The sequence below is a fragment of the Heptranchias perlo genome, chromosome 18 (genome assembly GCF_035084215.1).
Source record: "Heptranchias perlo isolate sHepPer1 chromosome 18, sHepPer1.hap1, whole genome shotgun sequence".
Classification (NCBI taxonomy): domain Eukaryota; kingdom Metazoa; phylum Chordata; class Chondrichthyes; order Hexanchiformes; family Hexanchidae; genus Heptranchias; species Heptranchias perlo.
The window spans coordinates 27,748,247-27,772,615 of record NC_090342.1 but is presented as its reverse complement, the minus strand read 5'-3'; the positions used below and the strand labels follow the sequence as shown (position 1 = coordinate 27,772,615).

The following is a 24,369-nucleotide window of genomic DNA, read 5'->3' as shown; positions in this document are numbered from 1 at the left end:
ATGTGCAGGACTCTGCCACCATTGAGGATGGGATGTTTACAGACCCTCCTCCTCCCATTAGTTGTTTAATTGTTCACCATCATTCAAGACTGGATGTGGCAGGACTGCAGAGCTTTGATCTGATCCGTTGGTTGTGGAATCGCTTAGCTCTGTCTATAGCATGTTGCTTCTGCTGTTTAGCATGCATGTAGTCCTGAGTTGTAGCTTCACCAGGTTGGCACCTCATTTTTAGGTACACCTGGTGCTGCTCCTGGCATGCTCTTCTACACTCCTCATTGAACCAGGGTTGATCCCCTGGCTTGTTGGTAATGGTAGAGTGAGGAATATGCCGGGTCATGAGGTTACAGATTGTGCTGGAATACAATTCTGCTGCTGCTGATGGCCCACAGCACCTCATGGATGCCCAGTTTTGAGCTGCTGGATCTGTTCTGAATCTATCCCATTTAGCACGGTGGTAGTGCCACACAACACGTTGGATGGTATCCTCAGTACCAATACTGTCATGGACAGATGCATTTGCGACAGGTAGATTGGTAAGGACGAGGTCAAGTAAGTTTTTCCCTCGTGTTGGTTTGCTCACCACCTGCCGCAGGCCCAGTCTAGCAGCTATGTCCTGCTGGACTGCTGGGTGCTGCAGAATAACTAATTTTAAGAAGGCATTTGTCTTAAAATTACTGGTCTCACCTTAGAGTGACAAAAGTCCTTAACATTTTTTTAAGGATAAAAAATGAAACTGACCATTGAGGCAGGGGACCCACTAATCCATTTCCTTACTGACAAGAGCTATAACTATTCGTTCCCAATATTCACAAATTGCCAGCTGAGGTGACATAGGTAATGCTTCAGCTGAGGTAAGGTGGGAGAGTAGACTGCAGCCAGGTCAACCATTGTTCCTCTTTGAATGCTCTCTATCAATTAACTTAGAATGAAAATGGAGGTGGAGGGATGTGACTTACTCAACCATCCGTATAGCTGCAAAACAAGAAAGGCTGATATTTATTCATTTATTGTGAATCTTTCTGTCACCTTGCTGTGTTCAGATGCTCCTGTGCATGTGTGTACATTTGTTAAAAATAAAATAGCCACACCCTCTGCAAGAAACACCATGTCTGCTCATTGGCAGTGCATCATGGGATGTTCAGCACCAATCATCCTCCTCCTATCTAGACCTACTGATGTAAAACATTAATCGGAATGTACCCTCTTGGCAAAGAAATGATGCACAGTGGAAGAAAAAATAAAAGTCTGTTTGGGAAAGGGCATTAGTAATAATAGAAATATCAATGCTATCCCTCTTAATGTCTCATATTTCTGCTGACTTACAATTTCAATTGGACATCTTAAAAGTTTCCATAATTACACTCGTGACAGTTTCCTAAATTCCAACCTGATTGAAATTCTATTTGAATAATTTTCAATTTTTGAGAAATTCACAAGAGCATTCCTTTGAAAAGGGATTTTCTTGACACCTGCAACATTTGAATTTTTTTTAAAAACTGAGAACAAAGCCTGTTCACTAACAGAAAGCAGCGACTTCAACTGAATTTGTAACTGAACAGTTATTAAGTAAGATTCCAGTGAGGTGATGGGTTCGAACACTGACCTTTCACCTTCTGGGGCAAAAGTTTAAACCTATCACAGACTGAAGGGATAAACATCTCCTCTGTTTGTAGTGGGCATGGGTCCAAGCACAAATGGGCCACAATTTAGCACAAGTGGGCATTAAACTGGTAATCTAACGGAGTGTGACTATAGGGATGGCAGGTGGGAATTATAGAAAATTCAGATGGAGCAGTAGAGCTGCCTACTTCTGCTGATAAGGTGTTACATATCATTACTGAAATTTTGCTCAAATGGCAACTAAGTAAAACTAAGTGCATTGTTCTTCTGTGTGCACATTCTGCTTAAAAAGGAAAAATTTGCAGGGCTGTGGCGAAAAAGCAGGGGAGAGGGACTAATTGGTAGTTCTTTCAGAGAGCTGGCACAGGCACGATGGGCTAAGTGGCCTCCTTCTGTGCTGTTTGATTTCATGATTCTAAGTGCACATTCTTCTTATTAAACTGATGCTTTTACAATTCTAATCTAACGTGACAATCGGGTAAAACTCCCCTCTTTCGTTAAAAATTAAAAAAACAAAATAGCAATAATGCTCCCTTCAGGTTTGAATGATTGTACAAATTACACAGGCTTCCCCTCTTTACAAAGACAATTGAAATCCTCAAGTGTGTTACACAGAAAATAATCGATGTCGGGAAGTGTGTTACAAGACAGTAACACACATCAGGGGTTCCGGATGGCCTCAAACTGCAGCTGATCCCATTGCATCCAAGCAATTTCACCCCACGAATATTTACAGTGATGTCATTTATCTCTCCGCTGTTATCCTCATTTAAATTCAACAGAATTCATATCGTTTGCCACTACTACTCCATTATAGTTACGAAGTTTCTGAGTGAGAATATGTGCTACATAACAAGAGGATAGATGTTTTACAACAGTGCAACTTTAATCCAGAATTCCATGAAATTAGCCAACAGGAAAAGGACATTTTGAGAAATAATAAATAATAAACTAAACATACTTTTGTATATATTAAGCCTTGTAATTGTAGAGACTGCATGTCAATGCCACAATCACAATGCAACACAGATGTTACAAATACAGCTCAAACTACATAAACAATAAACCATCAGACACTTTAAAACATACTGTGAGAAGCAGTTTTTGAAGCCTTTGAACAGCATATAACTAATGTCCAGAAAAACACGGATATTATTTAATTTTTGAGTCTGTTCAACAAGCTAACGGCTGTTATGCACCTGCCCACGGTAGATTTATAGGAGGAGGTGAGCAATAGTTCCAGTCACTATCTGCATGTGAAGAGTTAATCACATCTCCAATGTTAAAACAAATACTGTAAAAAGCGAAATTCTCACAGCACTCTCATGGTTAAAACTAAGTTAGTATCGTCACTGATTAAAATTAAAAGCACCAATGTGCTGTGCTAAATGCAGACAGCAGCAATGTTATCAAGATTGTGTCGCCGTTGTGCTCCTAAATATGAGCAGAGCAGCTAGCAAGGATACAAAGGAAAATCTAAACACTTGCTCCTTTTATCCACTCTTCAGCAGCATTGCCACATGACGGACAAGTTATTTCATCCAACCAGACTCAAGCAGTTGCAAAGGATACACCTTGGCTCTAGGAAATCATTGGCTCCTCTCTGGGGAGTGGAGGGTGTTCAGTTATTAATGACCGCTGAGCAGGCAGCCCGATGTCAATGTGACAACTGATAGTATGAATCATGCACCACTAAGGACTCCGGAATCGAGGGGAAATATAAAGGAGCTTAGCAGCATTTTCATACACTGGATTGTCAGTCTCGGCTAGACAGCCGAGCTATTGCAAACAACGCAAACAGATGCTTGTTGTTAGGGCACAGCTCAAGTATTGCTGCACATCAGAGAGCAGGATACATGCTTATGAACACCAATACTATCTAAAACAAACCCTTGGTCACAAGCCATAAGGAAGCCAAGCGAATTGAGATGCATTAGGTACTGCTCCCCATTTGGGATATTAAGGTAAGCTCATTTTTTTTTAACTTGGATGCTTCCTGTCGAATTCTGCTGCGTGCCTAATTTCAGATATTCTTATTACTAAAACATGTGTATAATTGATATGTGTTACATTAGTGCTTTTTCAATTAAACTGAACTCTGTTATTCCAGCTCCCCCTCCCAACCAAGAGTATTATGAATATTTGAGATGCGTAAAGTTCTGATACTTTAAATGCAAAAGTGTCAAAGAACCCCCCCCCCCCCCCAAATCAGAAATGCAGAACTGACGTTAAAATAAAAATTGAGAGATTGTCAGCATAAGTACATAAGGTAACCAGGGTTTTCATATCCTCTGTGTTTCAAACCAGTAGAAAGGCTCGGGCAGATTATTGCAGTGCAAGAAAGCTATAGCAAGAATACCCAGCTAACTGTCCTGTGTAACCACTAATCAACATGGGGCAGCATTTTTCAAAACGTGGACGCGGGTTAAAGCCTCCGATCTCGTCCAGCTCATAACCAAAACCCACCATTGCACAAAGGCCAGATGAGCATATTACAAAAGCGTATTGACCTTCTGCTGGACTACATCTGCAGGTTGGTGGTTAATGACTTTCTTTAAAACAGCCCACAGAAAATAGGGCAGTTATCAAATCTGATTACCAACAGATTCAGCAGTGGTACGAATAAAATCGCGTTACACCCCATACTTCTGAACTCCACTGATAATTAACAAGATCACAGCAGGGAAGCTTTTAACTACATTCTTCATTTAACAAATACTTCTCAAAGCTTTTGGCATTTTTATCTCCTATCTGTATTCTATCAGGCTGACAAGAATGATACTGTGATGCATTGTAATGTACAAACAAAAACATTTTTGCTTTCCAATTAAATCAAGGATTTTAAAAAACAAAATAACCCAATTTAGCACCATAAATCTGTCCTTAAGAAAAAAAGCTGGTAACCTATTCGCTTAAAGAGTCTGGTGAATCTGGTGATGATAACAAAGCAGCTTCGACAACATTGCTTTTTCTCCACAACTGAATAATTAAAGTCGGCAATTATGTTTGAATGGGACTATGATACTACGAGAGGCATAGTCTTTCATACAGATACTTCTGATACACACTGCACACGATCCGTCCCTCAACTAAATATATAACTCCTGCTTGCGACAGGGCCACCTCATCAACAAGGAAATTTATAAAGTGCAAAGCAACAAAATGTTCTACATCATTGCAGTGGGTGGGGAGGAGGAGAAGGGATGTTAGTTGGCTCTTTAACTTTAATGGAGCATGACTGCTTCCATTTTCTATCAGGTTGTCAACAAGGCCTCACTTTCATTCAAACCATTTTTTGTGAACATTTTAAATGCTTACTTGAATGCGGGACAACTGGATTGTTTCTGTAATTGCTATCCTTGAGTGTATATACATGAACAGTAGTGGGTGGTATACACATGGTAATAAGTTAGTGCCTTCCCCCATTATGCCGTAATGACCGTAAGACAAGAGCCTGTACACTGACAGCTGAAAAACGATTCTGTATAAATTGTTGAATGGGAAACTGTGGTCCTTCAAAATGTCATTATGCATACACAATATGAATTCCAAAACCAAATTCATTTAACCCATGCAAGGAGGCTGCAAATTATGAAGCCGAACTAGTGGAATAATGTGAAAATTATTGTATTTCTGCATAGGGATGTACAAAGAAAAAGGATCATGGTTAATATATGCAAAATGTTAGCAGCATTCAAACAAGAAAGGAAGTGAAGACAACTGTAGGTCAAAGTATCTTTGTCACCATACAAAGCATTAAAATTATTCTACAAGAGAGGAAGCCACAATGTTTTAAGAGACATAAAAAGAAAGGCAAAGTACAATAAGGATGTAAATTTTAGCTTTTTTATGCTCACAATCTGTAAACTCCGTTTAGTCCAACTCAAAAAGATCTTGTGGGGTTTAGCAATGATTTGAGTCAAAGTTGTTCAGATTAAATCATGGAAGACGATGTTCACGTTGTTTTCACCATGGTTACACATGCAACCGATTTAGTAATCTCCAGCATGCTCATCTGGTATAATATTAAAACAAGAAAATTCTTCTGAATATTTTACCCATTTCAGCCAAGTCCTCCTTTTATGATGCACATTAAGTGTAATTATTTAAGTGCTATCATTTTTGAAACACAGAATAGGAATTGTAATTATGTGTTGCAAGTTGCTAAGGAAACTGTTTAGTTGCCCATTTTAATCTACTACTGTTAAATCAGAATAGCTTCCAGAAAATTACCAGCAGTGGAAAACGTTAGCTATAAAATCCATCTCCTCCTCCACGTGTTTTTGTTCTTAATGAAACTATGGTGAACGCAGCTGTAAAGAACAGACCTGTTCCTGACCGTCTGTTCTTGATTGGGGATAAGAATAGCTGTAGCATTTCATGGCTCCTCAACTAGATTCAAAATTAACATTCTAACACCACGTTGTGCCCGTAGCGCAATAAGAAATTGTGAAAGGGATACACAATTAGGACTGGCAGGCTATAGGGACAGGGACAAACTCAATTTGTGTTACTGCTGTCACGCTCCTTTACTGGACTCACCACTTTCTCGACAACAAGCACAAGATGAACATTATCGGTGGGGAGCATGCCTGTTTACATCTCACAGACTGCAATAATATGGAGTTTTATTTTAACTAAAGACAGGCTAATTGGCACAAGTAGGTACAGTGAGTAAAATGTGGAAACAGGTTTAAAAAAAAGGTTTAAAATCTGATTAATGGTGGCATGCTGAGATAGACATAAAGAAAGAAGTGTTAACTGAACATTTTCAGTTTTAACAACACAACTAGTTTTAATGAAGATAAAGCCCCTATTGGCAAGGAATGATTTTTAAAATGCAAGTACAAAGAAAATATATAGCATTTCAAACTTCAAAATTGTGTCTAAATGACAAAATTATAAAAACAAACTAACTTGGAGAGAAAAGAATAAAGTTACATTGAAAGATTAAAATGCTCACTGCTAGCACCAGTATCAACATACTATGTGATACAGTAGTAGGAGGTAAGCTTTTCAGAATAAAGGTCAGGCACTTGCCCATAAAGTTGGAGGGGAAAATCAGAGAAGGAGTCACTTTGGGCCACACTCGGGCATATCCTTGTTTGTAGCTTAAGAGAATCATAATCGAGGCATGGGAATAGGTTACCTGCTCATCCTGTTAGCCTGAGGACTAGTACATAATCTGGAATGACCCAAGGAGAATTTAAGAAAAAGCTTAAAATTGTCCGTACTGCCAAGTAGTGTCTTCCACAGAGGTAATTGTATGCGTTATGTAATTCATCTGTACTAAAATTAGCTACTCGCAAACCGCATATTCCAGTTCAAGTTTCAAATTTGCATTCTTCCATGGAATAAAGCAGATTGTAAGCATTCCCAGGATACCGGTCCATACAAGAATTCTGTATTTTACTAGGTTCTGCTACCAAAAATAGATACAGGGAGGAATTCCTGAAACCTATCATTTTGACAGTGTTTAGAAATGACCTCATTTAATATGGCAGCAACTGGAATCACTGATATTTGTCCCTAAATGAACATTCTTAACTTCACACATTATTTGGTAAAGCCACCAGAAATGAATCCCGCACACAAACAAAAACTTCTGCTTGAGTAGCGCATTTTGCATCAAAGAGCATGCAGGTTATCGTGTTTATGCGTCATATGGTGTGCAGGCCTGGCTCGCCTCAGTGAGAATCGAGGAAGGGATAACGAAGTAAGAAAGGAAGGAATGAGGGAAAAAAGAAAGGAGGAACACAGAAGGAAGATAAATGAAGAGAAATTTGAACAATGAACCAGAGTGTGAGCATGAAAGAAAAACAGAGAGAAATAGAACAGAGAAAAGGCGAGAGAAAAGCAAAAAAAGGGACATGAAAAGGTCATAGGTTAAATAATACGAGATCATTTTAAATTTAGGTGTCATTCATACCCATAAGTTTATAACAACATTGTTGCAGGGACAGTTAAATTGTTTTCATACATTTTCCTGCTGTGTTTTTACCCATGCATCCACAGGAAACTATACAGGGAACCAAGGATGAAAATACTTGGGGGGAAATGATAATGGAACAACTGCCTGAAATGAAAGAAAACTGCAAATGCTGGAAATCTTAAATAAAAGCAGACAACATTGTATCTAACATCTGACCTCGATATCAATGCATTGTATTCAACAATTTGCCTGAAGATTCAATTACTGTCTCTTCTGTACAATGAGACACATAAATCTTCATTTTTTAAAAATTTACAATCCTCATACTTGAAGCATTATCCTTTATGCTGAACAGCAGTGCTAATAGTTACTATAATTAATGTGGTTTTCTCATCAATTAGCTGTGTTAGACCTAAGGTAACACATCTCAGTTTTAGTAAATGTCTCACTCTTTCATTTAAATTTTCCATCCAAGTTACAATGGCAGAGAAAGAGATTTGTGTTCTGCCTTTTACTGCTACGAATTTCAGGATGTTCAGCACCAGCTGTTTGGCATTTACAGCACATCTGCATAGCCAATTTGCTGCAGCTCCAAAGTCAGTCTCAAACCAACAATGTAAAAGAGATGGTATTTGTGTCGCTAGAAGCAGTGTGTATCAGGTTTTATTTTAATCCTATGCCTCCAATAAATGCTGTGAATCTTGCTATTTGGCACTTCGTGAGCTGAACCAGCCAAGCCCGCCCGATACAAGACCAATTTACATTTATTTAAAGCTCTTAACATAATAAAACACTCAAGGCACTTCACAGAGGAGGAATGGATGCCAACTAATAAGAGTTAGGAGAGGTGACCAAAAGCAAGGTCGGAAAGACAGGTTTTGATGAGATTTTCAGAGGTAGAGAAAGAAGTAGCAGGTGAAGGGCTTTAGGGAGGGAATTCCAGAGAGTGGGACTGACACCAGCAGCAGAGCAATTAGAGGTGTGATGCGCAGGAGACCAGAGACTAAGTATTGAAGTATGGACGAGGAAGCAGGGCTGCAGGAGTTTGCAGAAATGAGGGTGGAAGGTGGGACCATAAAGAGATTTATAACAAAGACAAGGAGTTCGGTGCTTTGAGGAAACAGAGAGCCAACAGAGATAAAATGGAACTTAATATGGTAAGTTTGCTGGTGACAATGTTTTGGAAAAAGTGGAATTGATACAAGCTGGAGCTCAGGAAGGCAGCGAGGAGGCTGTTGGAGAAATTGAAACTTAATGACAAAAACTTGGATCAGGACTCTGTACTGGTGAGGGTAAGACCAGGTAAGAGGTAGGCAATGTTGTAGATGTGGAAGTAGGCACTCAACAACGGACAGAACGTGGGTTTTGAAGCTCAGCTCACAGTTGAGTAAGATACCAAGGTTGTGAACCATCTGGATGGGCTTTTTAAGAAGGGGGTGATGATGGGAGTTTTGAAGGGTAGAGGAACAAAAATTCCACAGAACCCCATATGCAAGTTGCTGGAACCTGCAGATGTGTATCATACCCTGACACACCTTGGAACTATCACTTGTAAAAGATTGATACAACTGCTCAGGGCAATGGGCCAGCAAAGAAAATGATGCCCTTCCTTTGCGAGATTATACTAAGTTCTTGTCAACATGGTTCCCACTTGTTACATGAGAGGACTGAAGGACTATGCTGCAAGAAATGGCAACTATCATCCAGCAGTCCAGAAACACCAAAATGTACCAAATATAAAACAAGGAGGAACACATAGGGTAGGAAGAAAATAGGCAATAGAAGCTCGATCAGATAGGATATCTATAAACCAACTCCACGGCTGATAAATAGGATTGCCAGCTATAGCTAAAGCCACAGCTACAAAAGGGAAGGCACATCCAACACAAAACCAGCATGCTTGGGAGGAACAACAACTTGCATTTAAATAGCCTTTAATGTAGTTAAAAATGACCCCAGGCACTTCACAGGAGCGTTATCAGACAAAATTTTGAACACGTGACTTTAGACCTATGGTTCCCAAAGCTTTCCACCACTGGTGGTTTTCCTCGCCTCATGTCTGGATCTGTTGTAGACTGATTGCCATGATTAGTTTACAACTCTTATTATTGTATCATGCGACTACTAGGATAATAGAAGGCGAACTAGATAGACCGTGGTCATTTTTGTCTAGCAATTGTGCCCTTTTCATGGAAATAGGCAAAAACTTAAAGGAATACCTTTCAATGAGGTCTTGACAAGTTTAATTCTCTTTTTTCATTGTTTCCAAAAATACTATAACTCAGTCAATGCATTCCTTGTGGAACAGACCTCGAGATAACATACATGTTCTCTACCAAAGATAGCCTGTAGGAAAATGCCATTAATATGGTCACATTCTTTATAGACTACATTTGAACGTTTACAAATCAAAAGTGTTTGACAGTGAGAAAGGTAACATTGACCTATATATTCTAGTCTGTGCCGTTTGCTATTAATGGGCTTGTTCCAGTGTGATCTTGGTTTTATAAAACTCTTTGTACGCAATTTTTATGTAAATAAGGGCACCTTTTACAAATTAACTACATATGAACCTTTCAGAGGCCTCTTGGTGAGTTGAACTGTTTAGTGAAGTAAGTCTTTGAACAATTTATTTCCATAAACACAGTGATTCCACTTCTCTGAAGCAGCAGTGTACTGTGGTTCCTGAGGGAAATGAGGAGTGACAGTTTGAAATCCTTGTTTATCTCCACTGAGACTGTGGTTTATAAATTTACATCATGGATGTCTAGTAAATACCTCGAGTTATGCTTCTACCTTTTCTAATTAATCACGCATGCAATTGAGTTTTAGGTTAATGTAGTTAATAGGTCAATGACCCCTAACTTTCAAATGCCTGGATATTGATTTTCGGTAGGTCTAGATGGACCCAGAATCATAATGCTTGTGCTTAGTACATAGAGAGATCCTTAATTCGTATGAAAATCCTACAATATGAAAACCTGCAGGCAAATAATCAAATTTTTTTTTAAAAGAATTAGACTTTTACTGGAAAACCTTAGCTGTACTATTAGAGTAATGGATCCCATGACCTCCTTGCAGAGTTTCTCAGACTGCATTAGAAATACAGCTTATGCACATGTGTATTTATGTTTGTGCAGGGTGCAATAAAGTATCTATAATTCAGAATGATAACAGCCATAGTATTTCACATATAAAATTTAGTGAATTGTTAGACAAAGAGCCAAGTTTATCTTTCAATTGATCAAAATACAATTTGGACATTTTTCGTATTTACAAACCTCTTTATTTGCAGGTGCTGCGAATCGAGAGTTAGCACTATGATGACAACCCGAGTTTAGCAGTAAGGATTAACCTTTTGTAGCATTAACTTATCAATTGTAAATATTAATAGCATCATGTAACCAAGTTGAGGTTGACATCTTACTTGAAATATGAAATTGAAAAGCTTTGGGAACAGTTACCTTGAAATCTCTAAGCTCAATAAAAGCATTGCAACCTTTTCTTTGGGTAGTTAAATGACCAAAACCAGTTTTTATTAATCGGTAGTACAAACACTGTCACATGATTTCCCAGACATGTCAGGAGCCTGTGTCAGAGCTACATAGCTGAATAGGTGCAAATAAATATGTAATCCAGGGCATTGACTTGACAAGCACAAAACTATAGGATTGCCATAATGTGTGTGACTGTGATCACAATTACCATCTATGCACTCAACAGTAACCAGTTTTTCCCTGATCTGTTTTCCACTGGAAGAACAGAACTCAAGTGAAGTTATTTCTTTCATGGTATTCATTTTCTTTTTATTTAATTACTTGTGATATTTGCTGTCAGGCTTCCTTTTAGCCATGTTGTGGCCAGAGGGTCCTTTACTCTTTAATTCAAACCTTGTGGGTTGTCATAGCATTTTCCTGCAAAGAAAATATGAAAGAAGTCAGTTTTGTGGTGGCCCAATGCATCCATAGTTCTTAGCAAAACCAGAGCAGGCATGGCAACCCAGGTGACCGAAGTAAGTACAGTTTTCTCACCACGTGAACAGGAATCAGTAGAGAAGGATCACTGCAATTAATCAAATGACATGCAAGTAACAAAAATGATAACTCTGCAAATAACTCCTTTTCAAAGGTCTCTGCGAACATTTTTTTTAATGGAGTTACATTATAAAACCAATGTACTAAATACTATGTCATGAAACTGGACCTATGATTCCCAACACAGAAAACTCCTAATTTTCACCATGCTGCTAAATTGAAGAATGATGTGAAAGATGGATGCTTCTTTGTGATGAGGGAGTGAAAATTGATGCAATGTCCCAGACCACTTTCACACTCCTGCTCAGTTTGAGTTCCGCCAGGACCACTCGGCTCCAGACCTCATTACGGCCTTGGTCCAAACATGGACAAAAGAGCTGAATTCCAGAGGTGAGGTGAGAGTGACTGCCCTTGACATCAAGGCAGCATTTGACCGAGTGTGGCACCAAGGAGCCCTAGTAAAATTGAAGTCAATGGGAATCAGGGGGAAAACTCTCCAGTGGCTGGAGTCATACCTAGCACAAAGGAAGATGGTAGTGGTTGTTGGAGGCCAATCATCTCAGCCCCAGGACATTGCTGCAGGACTTCCTCAGGGCAGTGTCCTAGGCCCAACCATCTTCAGCTGCTTCATCAATGACCTTCCCTCCATCATAAGGTCAGAAATGGGGATGTTCGCTGATGACTGCACAGTGTTCAGTTCCATTCGCAACCCGTCAAATAATGAAGCAGTCCAAGCCCGCATGCAGCAAGACCTGGACAACATCCAGGCTTGGGCTCATAAGTGGCAAGTAACATTTGCGCCAGATAAGTGCCAGGCAATGACCATCTCCAACAAGAGAGAGTCTAACCACCTCCCCTTGACATTCAACGGCATTACCATCGCCGAATCCCCCACCATCAACATCCTGGGGGTCACCATTGACCAGAAACTTAACTGGACCAGCCATATAAATACTGTGGCTACGAGAGCAGGTCAGAGGCTGGGTATTCTGCGGCGAGTGACTCACCTCCTAACTCCACAAAGCCTTTCCACCATCTACAAGGCACAAGTCAGGAGTGTGATGGAATATTCTCCACTTGCTTGGATGAGTGCAGCTCCAACAACACTCAAGAAGCTCGACACCATCCAAGATGAAGCAGCCCGCTTGATTGGCACCCCATCCACCACCCTAAACATTCACTCCCTTCACCACCGGCGCACCGTGGCTGCAGTGTGTACCATCCACAGGATGCACTGCAGCAACTCGCCAAGGCTTCTTCGACAGCACCTCCCAAACCCGCGACCTCTACCACCTAGAAGGACAAGAGCAGCACGCACATGGGAACAACACCACCTGCACGTTCCCCTTCAAGTCACACACCATCCCGACTTGGAAATATATCGCCGTTCCTTCATTGTCGCTGGGTCAAAATCCTGGAACTCCCTTCATAACAGCACTGTGGGAGAACCGTCAATACACGGACTGCAGCGGTTCAAGAAGGCGGCTCACCACCACCTTCTCGAGGGCAATTAGGGATGGGCAATAAATGCTGGCCTTGCCAACGACGCCCATATCCCGTGAACGAATAAAAAAATAGTTGGCTCAAGAGCTTCATGGCAGAAGCTGATGATAATGTCACTTGAGTACACCTCTTGATTGTGGCATATTGTAATTCAATTTTTAATCCTTGAGGGTATGTTTGGTACTAGGGCTTGAAAGAGCAAATTCAGTCCATTCTCATTTACTTTTACTCACTTTGAGTGTGATCCTGCTTCCTCTGCTGACCACCATTTGTTTTTTGAACTCAGAATAATAGCCAGGGTTACAAAGATTCATCTCTCCACAGCAACAAAGCCTGAAAGCTATATATTCAAACTTCATTACACCATAAATAGAAAAGTTTTCTGTCTGGTAACCATGGGACCTTATAATGGACAGATGAATCAATTTTTCCAGCATATCACCTATACTGCAACTTCATTTAAAACAAAAATGATTCACACATAAAACACAGCAGTGACAGACCATAGTACAACAACAATGGAACAGACTCTTTCAGGGTCATAAATTGTTTGTTATTTTGAGTATCTATGGAGTTCTATGGTTTTAGTGGGACTACAGTTCAGGACAATAATCAGGGGTAATGTGGGAATCGTGTTTTCTTTTCTTCAAAGCTCCTAATGAAAGTTAACTGGAAAAAAGGAGAGATGCCCCAACCAGCATGAAGGCTTAGAGAAATAGCCTTAGTTAAGTAGGTGTTGCAAAAAAAAGTACCAATATGCTGAAATAGAGGTTTTAGCAATTTAGACTGATAAATCATCTGTCATACTTTATATTGACCATACACTGGCATAAAGATCTACATTGTCAGTGTATGTACTGTTTGATTTTTATGTAATTTATAAACAAAAAGTTGCTGTTCCAACGTGGATTAGATTAATTTAAAAACACTTTGCATTGTAGATTTGTAATGGAACAAATTCTGCAAAAAAAAACTCTTAGTGAAAGAATCAAACTTGTTGAATAGCATGTGGTCTGTGTTGTGGCAATCAAAGTGTTACGGACTTTTGCATATTAAATACTAATGTAAAGTGTGCGAGTGCACTAACTCTTTGATTGTCGCAATAGTCTGGTAGTTGGACTAATGCACCATACTTCCAAATAGTAAAATGTAGTTTTACTCCTGTGATTCGCCAAAAGGTGATATTTTGTAAATTTCTCAGCTCAGCCAGGTGGATTGGAGAAGACACTTTCTCAAAGGGAGAGAGAAAGAAATTGTTAGGTAAATCAACATGTTTCATTCTCCACATCTCCTAGTGATCCACATTGAGTGGCATCAGAAGACGCCAAAGAATGCTGCATGACATTGGGTGCTCTTTCAAGCCCTAGTACCAAACATACCCTCAAGGATTAAAAATTGAATTACAATATGCCACAATCAAGAGGTGTACTTGAGAGGAAGAAAACATCCAAGCAAAAAAAATGTCAATCACAATTTACTATTCTGGTTCTGAATGTTTTTAGGATTATACATACTCTAAAGGTCCATATTAATATACATAAAGCTGCAATTTTGCACTTGGCAAAACATTTAAGTTCCTTTTCACCTTCCACTGTTTGGTTAACCAAACTTTCATGCAATTGTTTGAATTATTGAATGAGCGGAAAACTCTGCAAAACATGCTTCTTAATGACCCATTCCATGTAAGAGGAGAACTACCATACCATACCATACCATATATCCAGAAATCATAGGCTTACAGCTACAGGGAAAAACTGAAGCACAATGCCTTGATAGGGAAAGGCTCAAACTCCGCCCCTTCCTAATTAGAGAAAAAGCAGGTTGCCAAACAAGGTATTTTGTTGAACTCTTGCCTTGGCAGAGAAAAATGTCTGTTCATAATTTAAAAATCTGATTATAGTTTACTCGTTGCACAACAATAAATTCACTGTTTCCTCAATCTAATTTGCACAGCCTTATAAACTCCCTTTTTACCATCCAAGAAAGGAACAATCTGCTTATGGGTTGAAAGTTATTATGCTGTCCTGATACTGACTGCCCCAAACACTCTATATAGCTGCAGCATGATGTCCATTGACTGGTGCTTGCAAAATCATGGACATTCCTCTTATTCCGCTGCTCACACAAGCCACCTAAGCTTGAGCAGCAGTGAGAAAAGCTGAGCATTAACATTAACAGTGTGTGAGGGGGAAATCCGAGTTGATGTGTTGTAATACCTCATCAACTCTTTACTCTCAAGAGTAGAGATTGACCCCTAAATCCCACGAGTGCAATATACAGTATTGAGCAAAAGTAAGTCAGTCATCCTAAAAGAAAGGCATGCATTTCAACTTCCTTTTGAGAGCTTTACTGATCTGAAAAAGGTTAGCAACAACAGTCGAGGGCAATGCTGTATGACTTACAAAATAGGAGGGGCTGTGCTTGCAAACTTATTAGTTTGATTATAGGACATTCGCTGGATACAATTACTGGAATGATTAATTGCATACCTGAAATTGTCAAATGGAGTAACTTCTACTTAAATGTGCATTTATTGCTTTGAATGTAATATCTAGTGTGGTAACATCAAAGATAAAAGCACATTTAATAACAATACTGTCACTAATCATAGGATATAGACAGCCAAAAACTGTGTTATAATTATAGTGACTGTAAAGTGTCAAATTAATCATTCAGTAATTGTTGTTCAATCAATTGTAAGTGATCAGTTGCAAGAGTTGCATCAGAATACATAACCAGTATACCTTTTTCCTCATTTTCTTATTCTCCAATTCACTTTAATAGCACCAATTTATCTGGAGATAATGTTGTCCTATCTAGACCACAATATGGTCTAGGGTTTGCAATTCCTCACCTATGCCAAGAGTACAATTTACAAACCAACATGGGAAATTATTAAAGTGCTCCATTCAATTTGTAATTTTTCTCCCCCAACCATAGGGTGTTAGGTACTACATGATTAAGTATACTCCTTTAAAGCACACGTGCATATTTAAACAAAATGATTTTAAGGACATTTAACACTATTAATCAATGTTTGGGACTTTTGGGGAATGGTGAAAGGTAGGCAAAGAAACAAGAAATAGCTTCCAACATAATGCAGATGATCCAAACTGGGAGTAATCAGCTAAAACTAGAAGAAGATGATCTGGTGGGAAGAAGGTTGCCATATTTAGTAAGTGGAAAACACATTAATTTGAAGAACAAAGGCTATAGTATCTGAAAGTAAGCAAGCTGCCTTTTTTGATCCTTCATATATCATTCATAATTCTCTCAGAGGTGCATATATTCAAAAAGAAGAATGTGTCTACTTGGAGCCCAAGGCAGATAGTATCACAGATCTGCCAAACTGCACCTCTTTGGAGCCAGATCCAAATAACAGTGTTTGGCAAAGAGGTGTATAATACTCTATGTAGCTACTTTGGAAATTTAATCGAATCATACATAGGTTTGAAACTTGCCTACCTGGGGACAACTGTACTTGTAAAATATCCTCTAATCTTTTCAGAGGATATCTTCCTGTCAGTTGTATAAATCATTTATTAATCAAGAAGCAATCCATTTGTTCTGTGACAGTCATATCCAAAAGCTTTATTTCCAACAGTTGAGTGCCACATAGAAGAAAGCCTCCCAACAGCCACACAATGTGTCTACATTTCATCTTATCAAGTAGCAATAAAAATCTGAGATTTGTTTGAGCTAGATGAAACTTATACACCATCTCAGCTTCAACTGCAGATCTCAAGTCCACATTGAATGCATGACAGGCTCCGTCTAACTGTAGCCTGGGTGACTGCATCACATTCTCAATAAAAGATAATGATGTGTTTTATGTTGGGACTTGCAGGGTTCTCACTATATTTCCTCGTCCATCTAGTAATGCACAAAATTAGTCCAGTACAAGTCAAAACAGGCCTGCAGAATACCTTCAAGTTAAAAACTGCCCTGAGTATCTAAAAGCACCTGAACTCCCTATCTAGGAAAATTGCATTTTCAAACACATTTTTGAAAGATTTGCCATTTGTCATATGGATTTGAATGAACATTTGGATTTTTAAACAGTGAAATGAAGGTATACAGCAGTCACTATTGTTGTCATCAAGCTATGACTCTCGTGCCTAGCAAATGGGAGCTTGAAAGCTTAGTAGCACAGGCCAGAAATGCCTTATTCTTGTACCCTGGAGAGATAACTAGAGTTTTTCTCATTACAGACAGTTAGATACAACATCTGCTAATTCCTGGCATAAGGACTGGTCGCATAACTGTCTGACCGGTCGGGACTGGTCTGTTCACTGATATAACCCTCTATGTTGACTTAGAGAACCTAATCTGTTGGAAGAAGCTTCCTTGTTACATTTAGATTTGTGAATTTGTCTATTTGGTGCAATCTTTGAATGCAAGAGTGAACAGTGATGTGAATGTAGATTTGTGACCAATACTTCTTTAGAAGTTTCTTGCCTGCTGAGAGTGCTGATAGGAACAGGCTCTTAAGAAGCTTTATCACAAAGGGAGCTAATTGTTTTAGCATTCCTGCTTTTATCAATTCTTCAAGCCACTATTGACTTCTTTCCTTTGAGCGTTTTTATTACATTTTTACTAATGTTTGGAAGCACTGGACAGAAGTCCTTGGCTTTGGAATTTGGTAGAACTGTTACCTGCAGTTCTGCAGCACTGAGAGAATGGCCCTTAGCTTATATTTGCATTTTTAAATTAAATTTGCGTTCACTAAAAGTTCTTGGCATGTACCTTTTTAGTGATGTGTCTGTGATACTTTTTTTTTTATTCGTTCATGGGATCTGGGCGTCGCTGGCAAAGCAAGCATTTATTGCCCATCCCTAATTGCCCTTGAGAAGGTGGTGGTGAGCCGCCTTCTTGAACCACTGCAGTCCGTGTATTCCCAGCCACTGGAGAGTTTTCCCCGATTCCCATTGACTTCAATTTTGCAAGGGCTCCTCGGTGTCACACTCGGTCAAATGCTGCCTTGATGTCAAGGGCAGTCACTCTCACCTCACCTCTGGAATTCAGCTTTTTTGTCCATGTTTGGACCAAGGCTGTAATGAGGTCTGGAGCAGAGTGGTCCTGGCGGAACCCAAACTGAGTATCGGTGAGCAGATTATTGGTGAGTAAGTGCTGCTTGATAACTCTGTCGACGACACCTTCCATCACTTTGCTGATGATTGAAAGTAGACTGATGGGGGCGGTAATTGGCCGGATTGGATTTGTCCTACTTTTTGTGGACAGGACATACCTGGGCAATTTTCCACATTGTCGGGTAGATGCCAGTGTTGTAGCTGTACTGGAACAGCTTGGCTAGAGGCGTGGCTAGATCTGGAGCAGTTACTTAGGATCAGTTAATTGTTTAACTTAAGGAAAATACAGTTAAAAATGTCATAGCATTTTTCTAATTTACCTTCAATGTTTTTTTAGCTGTTAACAATACAACATGCTATGACAAACAGATTTAAAGAATGTATAAAAACCATGTAGTTAATGAATATATATAGTGTTTTGATTTTAACACATTGTTGCTGATATTGTCAGTCAGATATCGAAGAAAAATACAACAAAAAAATTAAACTGTACAAATTTGGGTCAACAATTATAAAGCAGATGAAATGAGTAAATCAAAATTAAAACCATTTATCAAAAGGAAGAAAGTTTCAGAAGAGTGGTTAACATGAATCAGAAGCAAAAGATTAATTTTCAAATGAGACACAGATTTTTTAATCAATGTAAGCTTGAAAACATAGAACTTTGCTTTTCTTCTCAGAAAACAAATTTTGGAATGAATTAAGGCCATAATCTCAAAATGAATTTGAGATTAATCGCCTACCTCACAACAATGCAACAAAGATTACTTCATTTCAAAATAATTCACTGTATGTGAAGCACTTGCGATATCAGAGAGATATGATGAGGCACTGTATCATTGTACCATAGTAGGTACAGCACAGGAGGAGGCCATTCGGCCCATCCTGCCTGTGCCGGTTCTTTGAAAGAGCTGTCCAATTAGTCCCATTCCCCTGCTCTTTCCCCATAGCCCTATAAATTATTTCCCTTCAAGTATTTAACGAACTCCCTTTTGAAACTTACTATTGAATCTGCTTTCACCAACCTTTCAGGCAATGCATTCCAAATCATTACAACTTGCTGTGTTAAAAAGAAATGTTTCCTCATGTCACCTCTGGCCCTTTTGCCGATCATATTAAATCTGTGTCCTCTGGTTACCGACCCTTCTGCCACTGGAAACATTTTATCCTGATTTATTATATCAAAATCGTTCATGATTTTGAACACCTCTATCAAATCTCCCCTTAACCTTCTCTGTTCTCAGAAGAACAACCCCAGCTTCTCCAATCTCTCCACATAACTGAAATCCCTCATCCCTGGTACCATTCCCATGAATCTCTTCTGCATCCTTCCTAAAGTGTGGTGTCCAGAATTGAACACAATACTCCAGCTGAGGCCTAACCAGTGTTTTATAAAGGTTTAGCATAACTTCCTTGTTTTTGTTCTCTTTGCTTCTATTAATAAAGCCCAGGATCCCATATGATTTTTTAACAGGCATCTCAACTTGTCCTGCCACCTTCAAAGATTTGTGTATGTGCACCCCCAGGTATCTCTGTTCCTGCACCCCCTTTAAAACTGTACCATTTAGTTTATATTGCCTCTCCTCATTCTTCCTACCAAAATGTATTACTTCACACTTCTGTGCATTAAATTTCATCTGCCATGTTTCTGCCCATTTCACCAGTCTGTCTATGTCCTCCTGAAGTCTGTTACTATCCTTCACATTGTTTACCACATTTCCGAGATTCATGTCATCTGCAAACTTTGAAATTATACCCAAGTCCACGTCATTAATATGTTTCAAAAAAAGCAGTGGTCCTAATACTGACCCCTGGGGAATACCACTATATACTTCCCCACAATCTGAAAAATAACTGTTCACCACTACTCTCTGCTTTCTGTCCCTTAGCCAATTTTGTATCCATGCTGCCACTTTCCCTTTAATCCCATGGGCTTTAATTTTGTTAACAAGTCTATTATGTGGTACTTTATCAAATGCCTTTTGAAAGTCTATATACAACCACACTACCCTCATCAACCCTCTCCGTTATTTTATCAAAGAACTCAATCAAGTTGTCAAACATGATTTTTCTTTAACATATCCGTGCTGACTTTCATTTATTAGCCCATACTTTTCCAAGTGCCAATTAATTTTGTCCCAGATTATTGTCTCTAAAAGTTTCCCCCCCACCGATGTTAGGCTGTAATTGCTGGCTTTATCCCTCTACTTTTTTTTGAACAGGAGTGTAAAATTTGCAATCCTCCAGTCCTCCGGCACCATCCCCATGTCTAAGGAGGATTGGAGGATTGTGGCCAGAGCCTCTGCAATTTCCACCCTTACTTCTCTCAGTAACCTAGCTTGCATCCCATCGGGACCGGGTGACTTTTCTACTTGGAGTACTGCCAATCTTTTAAGTACCTCCTCATTATCTATTTTTATCCTATCCAATATCGCTATGACCTCCTCCTTTACTACTAGAATGGCAACATCCTCTTCTCTAGTGAAGACGGATGTGAAATATTCATTTAGTACCTCAGCCATGCCCTCTGTTTCCATAAGATGATCTTTTTTGTCCCTAATCAGTCCCACCCTACCTTTGACTACCCTTTTACGATTTATATGTTTATAAAAGACATTTGGGTTCCCTTTTATGTTAGCCGCTAATCTATTCTCATACTCTTTCTTGCCCCTCTTATTCCCTTTTTTAGATCTCCTCTGTACTTCCTGTATTCAGCCTGGTTCTCTACTATATTATGAACCTTACATTCATCCTAAGCCTCCTTTTTTTGTTTCATTTTAATCTCTAAATCTTTAGTCATCCAGGGAGTTCTAGCTTTGGATTCTAGCCCTTCCTTTCCCCTCATAGGAAAGTGTCTACTCTGTACCCGAACCAACTCCTCCTTGAAGGCCTCCCATTTTGTTCAATTACTCTTTTACCTACCAATTTTTGATTCCAATCCATCTGGGCAAGATCTCTTTTGAATTCACTGGAATTTGCTCTCCTCCAGTTAAGCTTTTTCAAATTTGATTGTTCCTTGTCCTTTTCCTAACTATTCTAAATCTAATGATATGATGATCATGGTTCCCCAAATGCTCCCCCACTGAAACATGCTCCACCTGCCCACTTCATTCCCCAGAACTAGATCCAGCACTGTTTCCTTCCTGATTGGGCTGGAAACACACTGTTCCAGAAAGTTCTCGAACACATTTCAGGAATTTCTCCCCTCTTTGCCCTTTACACGGTTATATAAATGCAAATTCCTTCTTTCTAAAACGGCAAAGATTTTATAAGAGGCCACGCACTGTGATTAGATGTATTTTGTCAATCTCCGAGTGTAAATCCTTAATAGTATCCTGTTTGCTGAATATAAATATCACTGTATATGTTGTTAAAAGTAATGCAGGTCTTATATGGCAAAGCTATTAGAGTACCAAAGGTACAAGTTCTTCCCTAGAGTGGGATATTTTAACATTAATTAAAGCACTTGTTATTACTAACTGTACTGTGTACTAGCTTAGAACTTTTTTGTATTCTGTTAGCCATGACCATAATGCAATTTCTAAAATTAAAGCAAAATTAAATCTAATCTTTTAGCACCAGAGGATCTGAACTGAGGCAAAACTGTGAGAAAAGGTAATTAAATGGTTAAAAACCCAGGAGACCTATGGACAGCATTACTTGCTTCTACTCTGTTAGGCAGCGTCTGATCTCACAAAAGAAACCTCATTTGCCCCAGTTAATTTTACAGATGGTTAGTTGAACATGGGATTATAGAAATTTGATTTTTTTTCCCCCTCACATGCTTGAGTGAACACATGAATAATGTTTGCATTTTGAAGCTAACATATTAAAAAATGCAACAAAAAGATTACTGTATTTCAGTTTTTATCAGCTGATAATGTCAGCACATGCCAAAATTATATTTTCACACATTTAGTAGTGCTGCTTGTCAATTGCATGAAACCAAAAGCACACACAGTAAATTGCATCTTAGAGCTATGACAAGACTACACCAGTGACAAATGTACAATGCATTTGGATCATCTGACACAAAGTAATTGTAAAAAAAAAAGTTGTCAGTTATATTCTGGTCTGACAATTTAAGAAGAAATGGAGCGAGTTCTAGTCAAGAGTTTGCACTGCATAATATACAAAAATGCACATGAATTTTCCCAATGAATATCTACATTGTGAAAACGTTCTCAAGTGTATTTCATATCTTGTAATTAACAAGGTTAAGAAATACACATCTTTCATTTACCTTTGTGTAGAAATAAAACATCCAGTATAGATGATTAACTTTGAGTTGATAGTTATTTATTGCACCAAAAATCTCCTTCCACCATAGGATGAACAAATTATCTTTACCTTCTCTATCATTATCTCTTTATAATTTAAATATTTATGCCTTCAGAGAATGCACTAAAGGGGCAACTAGAAGTCGTTAAATTCGAGGCATCAGGAAATCTTTGGATGGCTTTCTTCTTGTAACGCGTTAGAAGAAGAACTGGGACCGTGTGAAGTGCATTGACTTGAGGCTAGATTGTTTGTTTATTCATTCTCGGGATATGGGCATCACTGGCAAAGCTGCCATTTTTTGCCCATCCCCTGTGCTGTCAGAAGGTGGTGCTGGGCCGCCTTCTAATACCACTGCAGTCCGTGTGGTGAAGGTACTCCCACGACCACTGTTAGTTAGGAGTTCCAGATTTTTGAACCAGCGACGATGAAGCCAAGTGGTCCTGGCGGAACTCAAATTGAGCATCGGTGAGCGGGGTATTGGTGAGTAAGTACCGCTTGATAGCACTGTTGACTACTCCCTCCATCACTTTGCTGATGATTGAGAGTAGGCTGATGGGGTGGTAGTTTTACTGCTTTTTGTGGACAGAACGTACCTGGGCAATTTCCCACATTGTCGAGTAGGTGCCAGTGTTGTAGCTGTACTGGAACGGGGCACAGCTAATTCTGGGGCACAGGTCTTCAGCACTACAGCCAGGATGCTGACGTGGCCCGTAGCCTTTGCTGTATCTAATGCACTGAAGCATTTGTTGATGTCACGTGGAGTGAATCAAATTGGCTGAAGACTGGTATTTATGATGATGGGGACCTCAGGAGGAGGCTAAGGATCTTCCACCCCACACTGCTGGCTGTAGATGGATGTAAACATTTCAGCTTTATCTTTTGATTTACCAGTGTTGAGGATAGGGATGTTCATGGATCCGCCTCCTCCTTTTAGTTGCTTAATTGTCCACTGCCATTCACGACTGAATGTGGCAGGGCTGCAGAGCTTTGACCTGATCTGTCAGTTGTGTGATTGCTCAGCTCTGCTTACTGCATGCTGCTTTCGCTGTTTAGCATGCATGTAGTCCTGTGTTGTAGCTTCACCAGATTGGCACCTCATTTTCAGGTACACCTTTTCAGGCATGCTCTTCTACACTCCTCAGTGAACCAGGGTTGGTCATCTGGCTCGATTGTGATATAGGAGTGAGGCATTGAGTCCAGTCTGCATATTAGACCTGGTCCCCACTGGTGTACATGAGGTAATGCCAGGATGAAACCCATACTACAGTCTGATTCCTGCAGTATAAAGGCAGCATAAAGTTTATTGTCATAGTTCTTTAAATATCAGAGGAAACATGGGAAAGGATGGATGGGAAAATCCAAAAAGATTACAACTAATTGTGCCTTGCTATTAATCTGCGATTATAACAACTGGTTATACTCTTTGCTGCTTTGTGTACAGGGACTAATCATTGAGTACTTTCTGGAGGGGAAAAAATGATTAACAAATCCCAGGGAGTGTCAGATCTAAAGATTTTCCAATTCTGCCTTCTTCCACCCTTGGACACAAGATATAGTTATTCCCTCAGTTCATATCACCTCCTTAAATTGTGATCAATAGACTTGGTCTCCATTTGGTAATGTTTCTGCCTTGTACTTTTCAGATAACTATCAGTTTAAGAAAGTGTGTCTATGCAATCCCAAACTGTGTGCATTCTACATTATCTGCACTTATTCTGACTATTAAATAAAAATGACTTAAAAAAAAATTGGCTACTGTGCAAGGTTTCTGCAGCAGTGTGTCGTAATGCTATCATTCTCTGCTATCCCACTGCTTCTTGTTCTCCTACATTTGTAAACAATTTTACAACACCAAGTTATAGTCCAGCAATTTTATTTTAAATTCACAAGCTTTCGGAGATTTTCTCCT

The 24,369-nt window shown here is 39.3% G+C and overlaps 2 protein-coding genes across 6 annotated transcripts in view; one reads left to right on the top strand and one right to left on the bottom strand.

The window, feature by feature from the left end:
- Positions 1-24,369, bottom strand: part of immp2l (inner mitochondrial membrane peptidase subunit 2) — a 496,795-nt gene that overhangs the window by 189,025 nt on the left and 283,401 nt on the right. The window lies entirely within an intron of this gene.
- lrrn3a (leucine rich repeat neuronal 3a) overlaps positions 3,303-24,369 on the top strand; it is a 47,441-nt gene continuing 26,374 nt past the window's right edge. The window contains exon 1 of the mRNA XM_067999574.1: positions 3,303-3,584. The gene's annotated coding sequence lies outside the window, so the exon portion shown is untranslated. The remainder of the gene's footprint in view (positions 3,585-24,369) is intronic.